Here is a 9,768-nt window from a genome sequence, read left to right on the forward strand (position 1 = left end):
CCAAGCAGAGACAAGAAGTCCAGTCCAGAAAAAGCCAACTTCCTCATTCAGGGGGGTAGGGGGAAACAGAGGCAGGGCTGCTGCAAAGCCAAAGTGAGAGAAATCTTGACAATGATGCCGACCAACTATGACGATGACCACCAGTGACCAGGAGTCCTAACGGATTTGGCTTTTCCTAGCCCGGGCCTAATGAAAGCAAACTGGAAGACACAGTATCTGTGTGTGTGAGGGGTGGGGCAGGAGCTCTGGCCAGCCTCTGGACAAGTGGCAAATACTTACGTGGACAACACTACCACCATATTCAGTAACTATTAATCAAGCCCCCTCTAGGTGCCAGGCACTGTGCTTGATGCTGGGCATATTAGAGAGGCCCAAACAGACGAGTCACCTGCCTCGAGGGACGGTGTGGGAGAGATACTGAGCCCTATCCCGGAGACACAGGAAGCCCACTGAGGCTGGCATGGTGTTTGAGCCACGGGTCTGCAAATCAAGGCTAGAGGACCCACCTTTCTAGAGTCCACACGATAGGAGATAGAGTGACAGAGTGAGAAAGAACGTGCCCCTCTTCCCCTTGTGCACACTCAGGTGGGCTCAGCTATAAATCCTGGCTCAAGAGGATCATAAAAGACACGAGCTGGGAGTATGCCCAGTGTCTGTGGGTTTCTTTTAATCTCCAATAAAAATAAAAACCAAACAAATTTCCTTCCAGCCTGCTGTAATCAAGCTGAGCAGTGTTGGTGCTGGTGAGGGACGTCTCGCAGCAGAACTTAGAACAAGCTAATGTGAAGGGTGACCATGCTCCCCAATGTATGCTTGTGGTCCTATATCATTATTGATATGTACCCATGCCACTCTCAAAGTGTCCCTGTATGAATGGCCAGTCACTCAACTGATACAGTGTATTTACAAACATTTAGGGGCTCTCCGCCCTCATTTCTATTGCCTTGGTTTAAAACTCCATCAACTCTCACCTAAACTATTGCGATGACCCCAGCGGGTCTCCCAAGCTGTCATCATTATGCCAATAATAGCTAACTTCGTTTAGCAACCTACCATGTGCCCGACCCTATGGTGAAACTTTACAGAGATCACTTAATCCACGCAACTCATTGGGAGGTAGGTACTCTTGTTACCACATTTTACAGATGATGAATATGAGCCTCAGGTTCAAGAACTTGCTTAAGGTCACAGAGGGAGTCAGTAGCAGGGCCAGGACCTGAACCCAGTCTAACTCCAAAGTCCAATGAGTTTCCGATTTCTCCCAACCCACTTCCCTTCTGTACTTCGACAGAGCGATCTTTCTGAAACACCGTTCTGACCACAGCTTCACCCTTGATAAAAACTAAACTCGCTGTTATGAAATGGCCAGGCTTGGATCGATCTCCAGCCCCTCCGCTTCTCCAGAGGCTGCTTCCATTGAACCTCATGTTCCCACATGCTAAATTTCTTGTGGTCTCCAAAACGCACGGGGTGTTTAGACACTACGAGGGTGTTGTATGTCCTTCACTCTACGCAAGGAACTTTCCTTGCGTTTCTACCTATTGCTGTCGTGATCCTTGTCCCTGCTGATGGGAGTTCCTCTACGCTAACATCGTACTCTGTGTCTGCCTGTTTATTGCCCTTCTCACACCTTTATCCTTGTTTACATGTTCATTTCCTTGGTGGGGCTAGGAACCCTTTGAGAATAGATGCCACTGTATGTTAGAGTTCTTTGCCAATAAAAGAAGCTGACTCAAATTTAAACCAAAGGGAATTTATTGGAAGGATCTGGGTTAGCTCACAGACTCAAAGGGACCGTTAGAGAGCCAGTCTTGGAGTGCACTGACATCAGAACATCTCTGGGCATTCAGGTAAGGGTGGCTAATTGAACATCTCATCAAACGCTGCAGCAGGCCGGGTGGTTTCCCCAAGGGAAATTGAGGGGTGTCACAAGAGAACGGCTAGGGGAACGGATGTCTGGTGGCTGACAATAACAGATGTCCACCAAAATGTGACTCTTTGCTATCTGTTCAGGGAGGCACCCCGCCACGGGCCTCAGGCGTCTCTGTACATCCTTGCTAAGTTAGCCAGGGTTCACTGGCTTGTTTTGCTCACTTGCATGTTTCCGGATAGGGATGAAGAGTTTAGACAGATTGTGTTACACTTTGCGTGTTCCCTTGAGATGGTTTTTCTACTCAACACTGGGTCTGAAGGATTCCAGTCTGATCGGCGTAGCATTTTGGGCCCCCCTGCCGCCGCCCCCCGGTTGGTGTTAACTCAGAGTCAGTAGCCCGAGGTTCCCAAAAGTTTCTGTGTTTTCCTTTTATGAGGGCACATTATCACTGTAAATGGCCTAAGGTCTCTTTGGAGATTCCTAGAAGGAACATTCGTGGCAGGTGGTTTTCGGTGTTTGTAATAGGATCCCCGGTTAAGGATCCCGGCCTTCCCCTCATTCACAGATCCCGGGTGTCAGCACTGACTGAGGACTGAGGAGTGATAAGCAGGCATGATTCTCTAACCGTATTCATCAGAGCCAGCTTTCATTTGATGATACAAATGACCCGAGCCATTGCCTATCAATTTGATTCCTAGAGACCCCAAACCAGTCCTGATATTTTAGTTGTCGACAACCACCTCTAGTTCAAGCATGAAATGAACGTCTCAAAGGATATCCAGTGGCTGACAGAGTTTCTGGAAGGGCAAGAGAGAAATGGCTTGAGGGCTTACGTAGCCGGGACAAGGAACAGTAGCCCAACCACGGCTGCGAGACTGCTCCAAGGAGGACTCCGTGCCCCCACTGTGGCACGTATCCTTCAGCTTCCACCAGTGGCCCTGGCCTGAATGCGCTTGGGCTGAAAAGGAGGCTGCGAAAGTCAGGCCTGGCTTCCGCCTCGAGGAAGTGAAACTCACGATGTGTAAATCCCCGGAAAGGAGGACAGGCAGCCAGATGGCATGAAAAATGTCCCGAAAGCATCCTTGATTAATGAACCACAGACACAGAATCTCGAAAGGTCACACCATTCTCGGCTCTGATTATCATGCAGAACTACGCTTCGGGTCCCCGAGTGCTCCCTAGAACTCTCTTCTCGTCACTGAGATTACAGAGCCCATTTACGCGTTTAAAGAGAGCCTCTTAAACATTCCAGCGCTTTCTCAAAACCTTGAGGATGTGCAAGCGTTCAGGGCCTTCTCAAAGGATGGAGTCAGGCAAGGGCGGCAGTAGGTACGTGATAGGTCCAAGGCAACTTTCTTGTCTCCCAAAGGCTTTGAATTCCTTTCTCTACATCGCATCAAGGAATTTCTGGCCTCTCACCATTCTTTAATGTGAACCAGGCCGAACTGAGTTTCGCTTCAGCCAACACGGCAAACTATAATATACGGCGCTGTGAGAAATAGCACAATTATGATGTCATCTCTGGTAAGAGCATCCACTTCAGTGAAATAATCCTCTCTAAAAGTTATGTTCTCCCTCCCTGATGGAGCGCCTTAAAATTGATACTCATCAATATTTACAGACTTTACAGATAGAAATTGCCCAGTTCCTTTGATATGTTTTCCTAAGTAAATGCTTTCTTAATTTGACAATAAATTTCATATATTGAAAAAAAAAATGCTTTCTCTCCCCTACACTGATTCTCATACATACCTACCCACACCTGCTGGGGCATCATAGAGTCGAATTCTGGTTACTGGCCTCATAACACGGAAGGGAATCTTCAGCACCCTTCTCGCCAAGGAAGGAACAGCTTCCTCTCACACAGGATGGGCAGTGGGGAGTTTTCAGAAGGACCCGAGGGTTTGGGTCTTTCAGGCCTTTTCCAACTGGAGTCTCACTCTTACACTGTGCCTCTGTCACACAAGAGACTGGTTTGAAGCTGTGACCTCGACAGCCTTCATAATTCAATAACCGAGAGAACCAAATGTGAGTTTTTCCCTTTAACTTCTGTTCTCTTTGAGTTATTCGGTGTCATCAGAAGCACCCATTCTACTCCAGTGTTCTGGAATTCTTCATGCCCTTTATCTTGTCCTAAGGCAGCAACCGCCTGCCTCCAGCAGACATGTCTGTTATCAAGTGGTCCTTGTTATCAACTACTGGTTATTTAATTAGCTGTGGACCACTGACGGCTAAGTTTTCACCCCAGAATGTTCATGGAATCTTGCTGCATTCATTCTATTCTATCTCGTTGGGGACCCATATGGCCTGCAGCCCATGCTGTAGTACCAATCCATACCAAACTAGTACCAACCAGAATTCTCCAGGTGCAGTCAACAGGGACAACTCTGAGGCAGGAGGAGCCTGGGTGTTGTGTCCCTGTGTCCATTTGAGAATGGCTCACAGAATCAAAGAGATCGCTGAAGAGACTGAAAAGACTGGAAGGAGCTGATCCAGGGCGCCACCAAGGATGTAGGACTTGGATTTAATCTCCAGTCTGTTTGGGACATTCAGTGACATGAATAAGTCCCCACCATGTGCTCTTTGTGTTTATCCCCTTAACGTTCAGTGTCCCAGGAATCCTGACTCGGGCCTTATGCCTCTGTGTGCTAGATACTTCCCTTCTCCTTCCAAATCCAATCATTTTTCCACCTTCTCCATGCCCCAGAACTCTGATTCCTGCCTGCTCTCCAAGCTGATCTGTATGGGCTACATCGAAGGGCCCATTGCCTCTGGTGTCCAGGTGGGTTTGCCCAGTAGGAAGTCCAGGTAGGAGGTCAAGACAATCACTCCGTCTCTTGTAGTCACATAAGTGGGCTGTGTCCCTGAACAGAAAGAAGCTGCTCTTCTTATGGTGGCCTCTTCTACTCAATGCTTTCCTAGTTTCAGGAACCATCCCTTCTGCTAACCCATCAGGTCCATTGTAAGGACCTAGCTGAATTTTATATACTGAGCAGGGGTATCATCCCCTTTACTTCTGACGTTTCCTCCTGGTAAATTGCCATCCATAGACCCTCACCCGGCTCCAGAGCCATGGCCAGGCAGCCCTTGCTGGACTTGCATCCAGGCTATTGCTTCTCTTTTGGTTTCTGCCTATCCCCCAAGCCTGGTTACTTTAACGTTCATTTGTGGTAGAGACCCGCCAATAGTCTTCCAAGAAATTCCCTTTGGCTAAGGTTGACCTGTCAATTTCTGTGATTACAACCGTGAAGTCTAACTAATGTGGTGCTGTTCCCAGAAAAGTGGATGCTGTGTTGGCAAATACACCAACCATAGATACCTTATTTGCTTGTGTACCCTCCAGTGCCTGGTTCCTGCTGGATACCCAATTAAAGGTTGTTAAATAAACCCATTTCTGCCATAGCCAGCCCTGGCTGCCCCACGTTGTTCTCCCCTACCCTCCCAACCCGGACCCCAACAAGGGAAGAAATGACAGCCTTTGTTTAGTGGACTTATCATTGACATCGATTTCCCAGATGAAAATGAAAATAACACCACATAAGGGATAGTAAAGTTTTTAATAACCAATAAACACGTGAGTTAAAAGAGAAAAGAAACAAAGCATTGTGATCCAGAGTCAATTAGAGCCCATCAGGATATGACATGTGCAAAAAACAATCCCCAAAACAATGTAAGGACGCATCCTAAAGTTTCTGAAATGGAATTCAGAGAAAAAAGAAAATGTCCTCAAGGAGCAATACCAAGAACAGACCCACTTAAAGTGTGCAATGGAATGAGATTATAAAGCCTCGCAAATGCCCTTATAAATCTTAAGAAAAATAACAAATGGCTGGCCAACTAAGAATCTAGTGTTGTGGATGAGATAGGAGGTAGAGGAAGCAGAGATTCTGGGGACACTGAACATGTAGAAATGACTGGTCCTGACTTGCCTCCTGAGCGGCCCGAGGGAACGACTGATGAACTCTCAGAACCACAGGCCTTTGATTTAGAAAACAAGACAAAACACAGGGGTCTTGTCTTCAGCAAGAATCCTATTAGGTCAAGTTCACCGGAATCCCCCTTACTACTGATATTTCCTCAATAATTTTCCATCCACCGGCTCTCACCCTGCCCTTTGGCTACACATTCCCACTTGCCCACATAGCATTGGGAGTGGAGCCCAGAGCCTCTCCCGCACTGCAAAATTCCTTTACAACCATCCCTCTGCCTATTGTAATAGCCTGGCCCTGCCCCACCCCCACAATGAAGTCTCCCTTACTATGCTGGAAAAACAAACAAAACAACAAAAACAAGAACCCATAAAAGCCCACAAGGGGTCAATCTTGAGAAATCCAAGACTTTGGTTTCAAAATAGGGAAACAACAACTCAAAGTGGTAAAGCTTCAGAAAACAAGCATTTAAAAATGAACATTTAGAATGATTAAAGCTAAAGTCACTTACAGAAGCTATACCATGAATGAAAACAGCCAGAAATACAATAATCTAGAGATATTTTGAAAGGGGGGCCATTCTGATTTTTGCTCTGTCTCTGATTCCTGCTTGACTAGGATAAATAAATTTCCCCATTGGGGATGTGGATAATGTGTTTTTTGTTTTTTTTTTTTTAATTAAAATATCACTGGGGCGCCAGGGTGGCTCAGTCGGTTAAGCGGCCGACTTCGGCTCAGGTCATGATTTCGCGGTCCGTGAGTTTGAGCCCCGTGTCGGGCTCTGTGCTGACAGCTCAGAGCCTGGAGCCTGTTTCAGATTCTGTGTCTCCCTCTCTCTGACCCTCCCCCGTTCATGCTCTGTCTCTCTCTGTCTCAAAAATAAATAAACGTTAAAATATCACTAAAAATTTTAATTATGCCCAAACAAAACTCTGTTTTTGAATGTTAATAGTCGCAACAGAAAACATCCCATGTGTCTATGACATATAAAGAAATAGTCACAGATGGTTTATTCTAAAGTGGTTTTATGGGCCCCTAAAGTCTCCAGTCAGGCACACTGCCTTGCACAAAGAAGGAAAGGAATTTCTGTCACATCCACTCCCTCCCCCATTCAAGGGACAGATCTAGATGCAAGAAGAATGTGACCAGCAGTATGAGGTTACCACGCATGCACACTCAGGGCATTCTATTTGTAAATGCTTTGCATTTTTAAAAGTGTCTCCACATCTACAACCTTTTTTTTTTTTTAATGTTTATTCATTTGGGGAAGAGAGAGTGGGGGGAGGGGCGGAGAGAGAGGGAAACAGAGGATCTAAAGGAGGCTCGTGCTGTCAGCAGAGCCATGAACACCAGAACCATGAGATCATGACCTGAGCTGAAGGCCGAGGCGCCACCGACTGAGCCGTCCCTCCACATCTGCAATCTAATGTGATTCTCGTAATTGTATGAGGCTTTTTATTCCGAACCGTACTTCATAGATGAGAAAAGTAAGGCCCGGAATAGCTTGGCATGATCTTTGGGCAGCCCATGACTCTCCAAGTCCAGAGGGCAGTAGGGCAATGGCCTCTGGGCCTCTGCTCACAGACGTCAGTCTCCATCGTGCCCAATCCGGTCACCCGTCATCGCTGAGACCTTTGGTTGCAGGCTCAGCTAAGCCAAGGTGCCCGGCCAGACCCAAGATGGGCATGCTTTCACAAGCACGTGTAAGCAGAGAGGATAACTGCCACCAGGTGGCGCCCCACCGCAGCTGGGACCCCGGTGGTTTGGATGAGCGTCTACATCCCCTTGGCTGAGCAGGCGAATCCCAGGCCTGTTGTTAACTCCGCTATAACACCATTCCATCTCGACTATTTGGGACCCCACTTATAGTGGAGCTTTACTGTCCTCGAGTAACCAGTTCAAGACGCCCTTACAGGTCTAACTTTTTTAACTACTACATCCTGGGTATTTCTGATTATATTTCATTCCAACCTCTAATAGAGTCAGGCACAAGCCTTTACCTATGGGAGCACGTATTATTTTATTACAGTTTTTTTCTTTTACGTTACGGCTAGGCTAGCATATCGGCTTTTTAAAGTGATATATACAGGTAGGTTAATATCACTGGATTTTGTTTCACAATGGCAAAGGGGATGTTATGAAGTATTTGGCATGAAAAGGGGGCTTGGGTGTGACTAGGTGGAGAAGCACCGTATTGGAGTATTTACCTTCTCCTTGATATTGCCCCGTTGATGTTGATGATACTTTGACAGCAACATTTATCCTACTATACTCTCTCCGCTCCTTCTAGTCCCACCTCGCACTGCGGCAGCTCCTCCAAGCCCCTTTGCTCTGCGGGTCCCACACCTTCTTCGGTCTCAGGGAGGCAAGTGCCGTCACAGCATCACGTGCGCCCCAGTACCATCCCAGCCCTGCCACCACCGCCTCTTCAGCCTCTCTCCTGCCCGTCCCGGGCCCCACAGCGACATCCTGCCTATTTGACCTTCACCCCAGCTCACTTCTGGTCTCCAATCTCTTCTGAGCTGTCCGTCCAGTGAGGCTATGCTCTCTCCTTTTTATTTTTTTTTTTTATTTTTTTTTAATGTTTACTTATCTTTGAGAGACAGAGCAAGAGCAGGGGGGCGAGGGGCAGGAAGAGAGGGACACACAGAAGCTGAAGCAGGCTCCCGGCTCCCAGCCTTCATCACAGAGCCCGACGCGGGGTTCGAACTCACAAACCGTGAGAACATGACCTGAGCGAAGTCAGACACTTAACTGACTGAGCCACCCAGGCGCCCTGTCTCCTGACAGTTTTTAAAATGTGATCTTTTCTAGTTGGGGGTATATCCTGTTCTCGTGGGGTAAGCTTTGTCAATTCAGCCTGAAGACCTGAGAAACAGAGAGCCCAGAAGAGCTTTCCTGCCTCAGTGGTGGTGAGACAGTGCTGTAATCAATAGGGGCTTCTGCTCTTGGAGTTTTTTCTATTGTTTTCCCTGAGCTGATTACTCCCTCCCTCAGGCTGTCTCCCTCCAATTTGGGGGGAGTGGGGGGTGGGGTGGGAGTGGGCGTGGGTCATTTGTAAGAACACACATAATTATATTAAATAGCTTACTTTCTCTCTTATCAGGCCATATCCAGATTTCCCGCTCTATTTTTTTGGCCTCCACTTAACCTCTTGTTCGGTTGTCACTAGTTAAGTTTTTGCTATTAAAAAAATTATTGTGTGTTTACTGTGGATGTCAGAGGGAGTAATTCGGTGACATGGCTCCTTTGCGGAGCCTGCCGATTATACAATGATATCCTTAACCCTTAAATAATAAATAACAGAACCCACCAGTTCTAGGTGGGCGCATGGCCATCCAGCTAAAAGCTACATGACCCAGCTTCCCTTGTACCTGGGTGTGGCCGTGTGACTGAATTCCGACCAATGGGGTGTGAGCAAAAGTGATTATGCCCTTTCCAGGTCATGCCCTTAAAAGGAATGAGTGTGCCCTCCCCTTCCCCTTTCCCCTTCTCACTGGCCAGTATGCAAACATGATGGCAGGAGCTGGAGCGGGCACTTTGAAACCCAGAGACAGAGAGTGATATATTGCGAATGGCAGAGATACTCTACCAGCTCAGGACAGCCTGTCTGTGGGCTACTGTGTAAGAGGAAATCAAATTCTATTTTAAGTCACTATATTTTGAGGTCTTTTGAGTGCCTGGACTATAAGTAATACAGGTTCGTATGATTACCTTTATCCAGGAGCCTGTGTACTTCCTAGTTATTTGTACTTATTTGTGTTCTCTTATTCAAATTGTATGTTTTATGCCTTCCTTTTCTAAAAAAGTAAACCGTTAGCTAGTGGTCTAATTTTTTTTTTTTTTCTCAAAGAACCAGCTTATGGATTTATTTATTCAGGTGTGCGTAGTAGTTTAATATTATTTTGACTTCCTTTACACTTGAACGAATGTCATTCGATTTAAATTTGTGGAATTCTTGGGTCA

This window comes from Panthera pardus, unplaced genomic scaffold, assembly GCF_024362965.1.
Source record: "Panthera pardus isolate Hobbes unplaced genomic scaffold, ASM2436296v1 HiC_scaffold_8, whole genome shotgun sequence".
Classification (NCBI taxonomy): domain Eukaryota; kingdom Metazoa; phylum Chordata; class Mammalia; order Carnivora; family Felidae; genus Panthera; species Panthera pardus.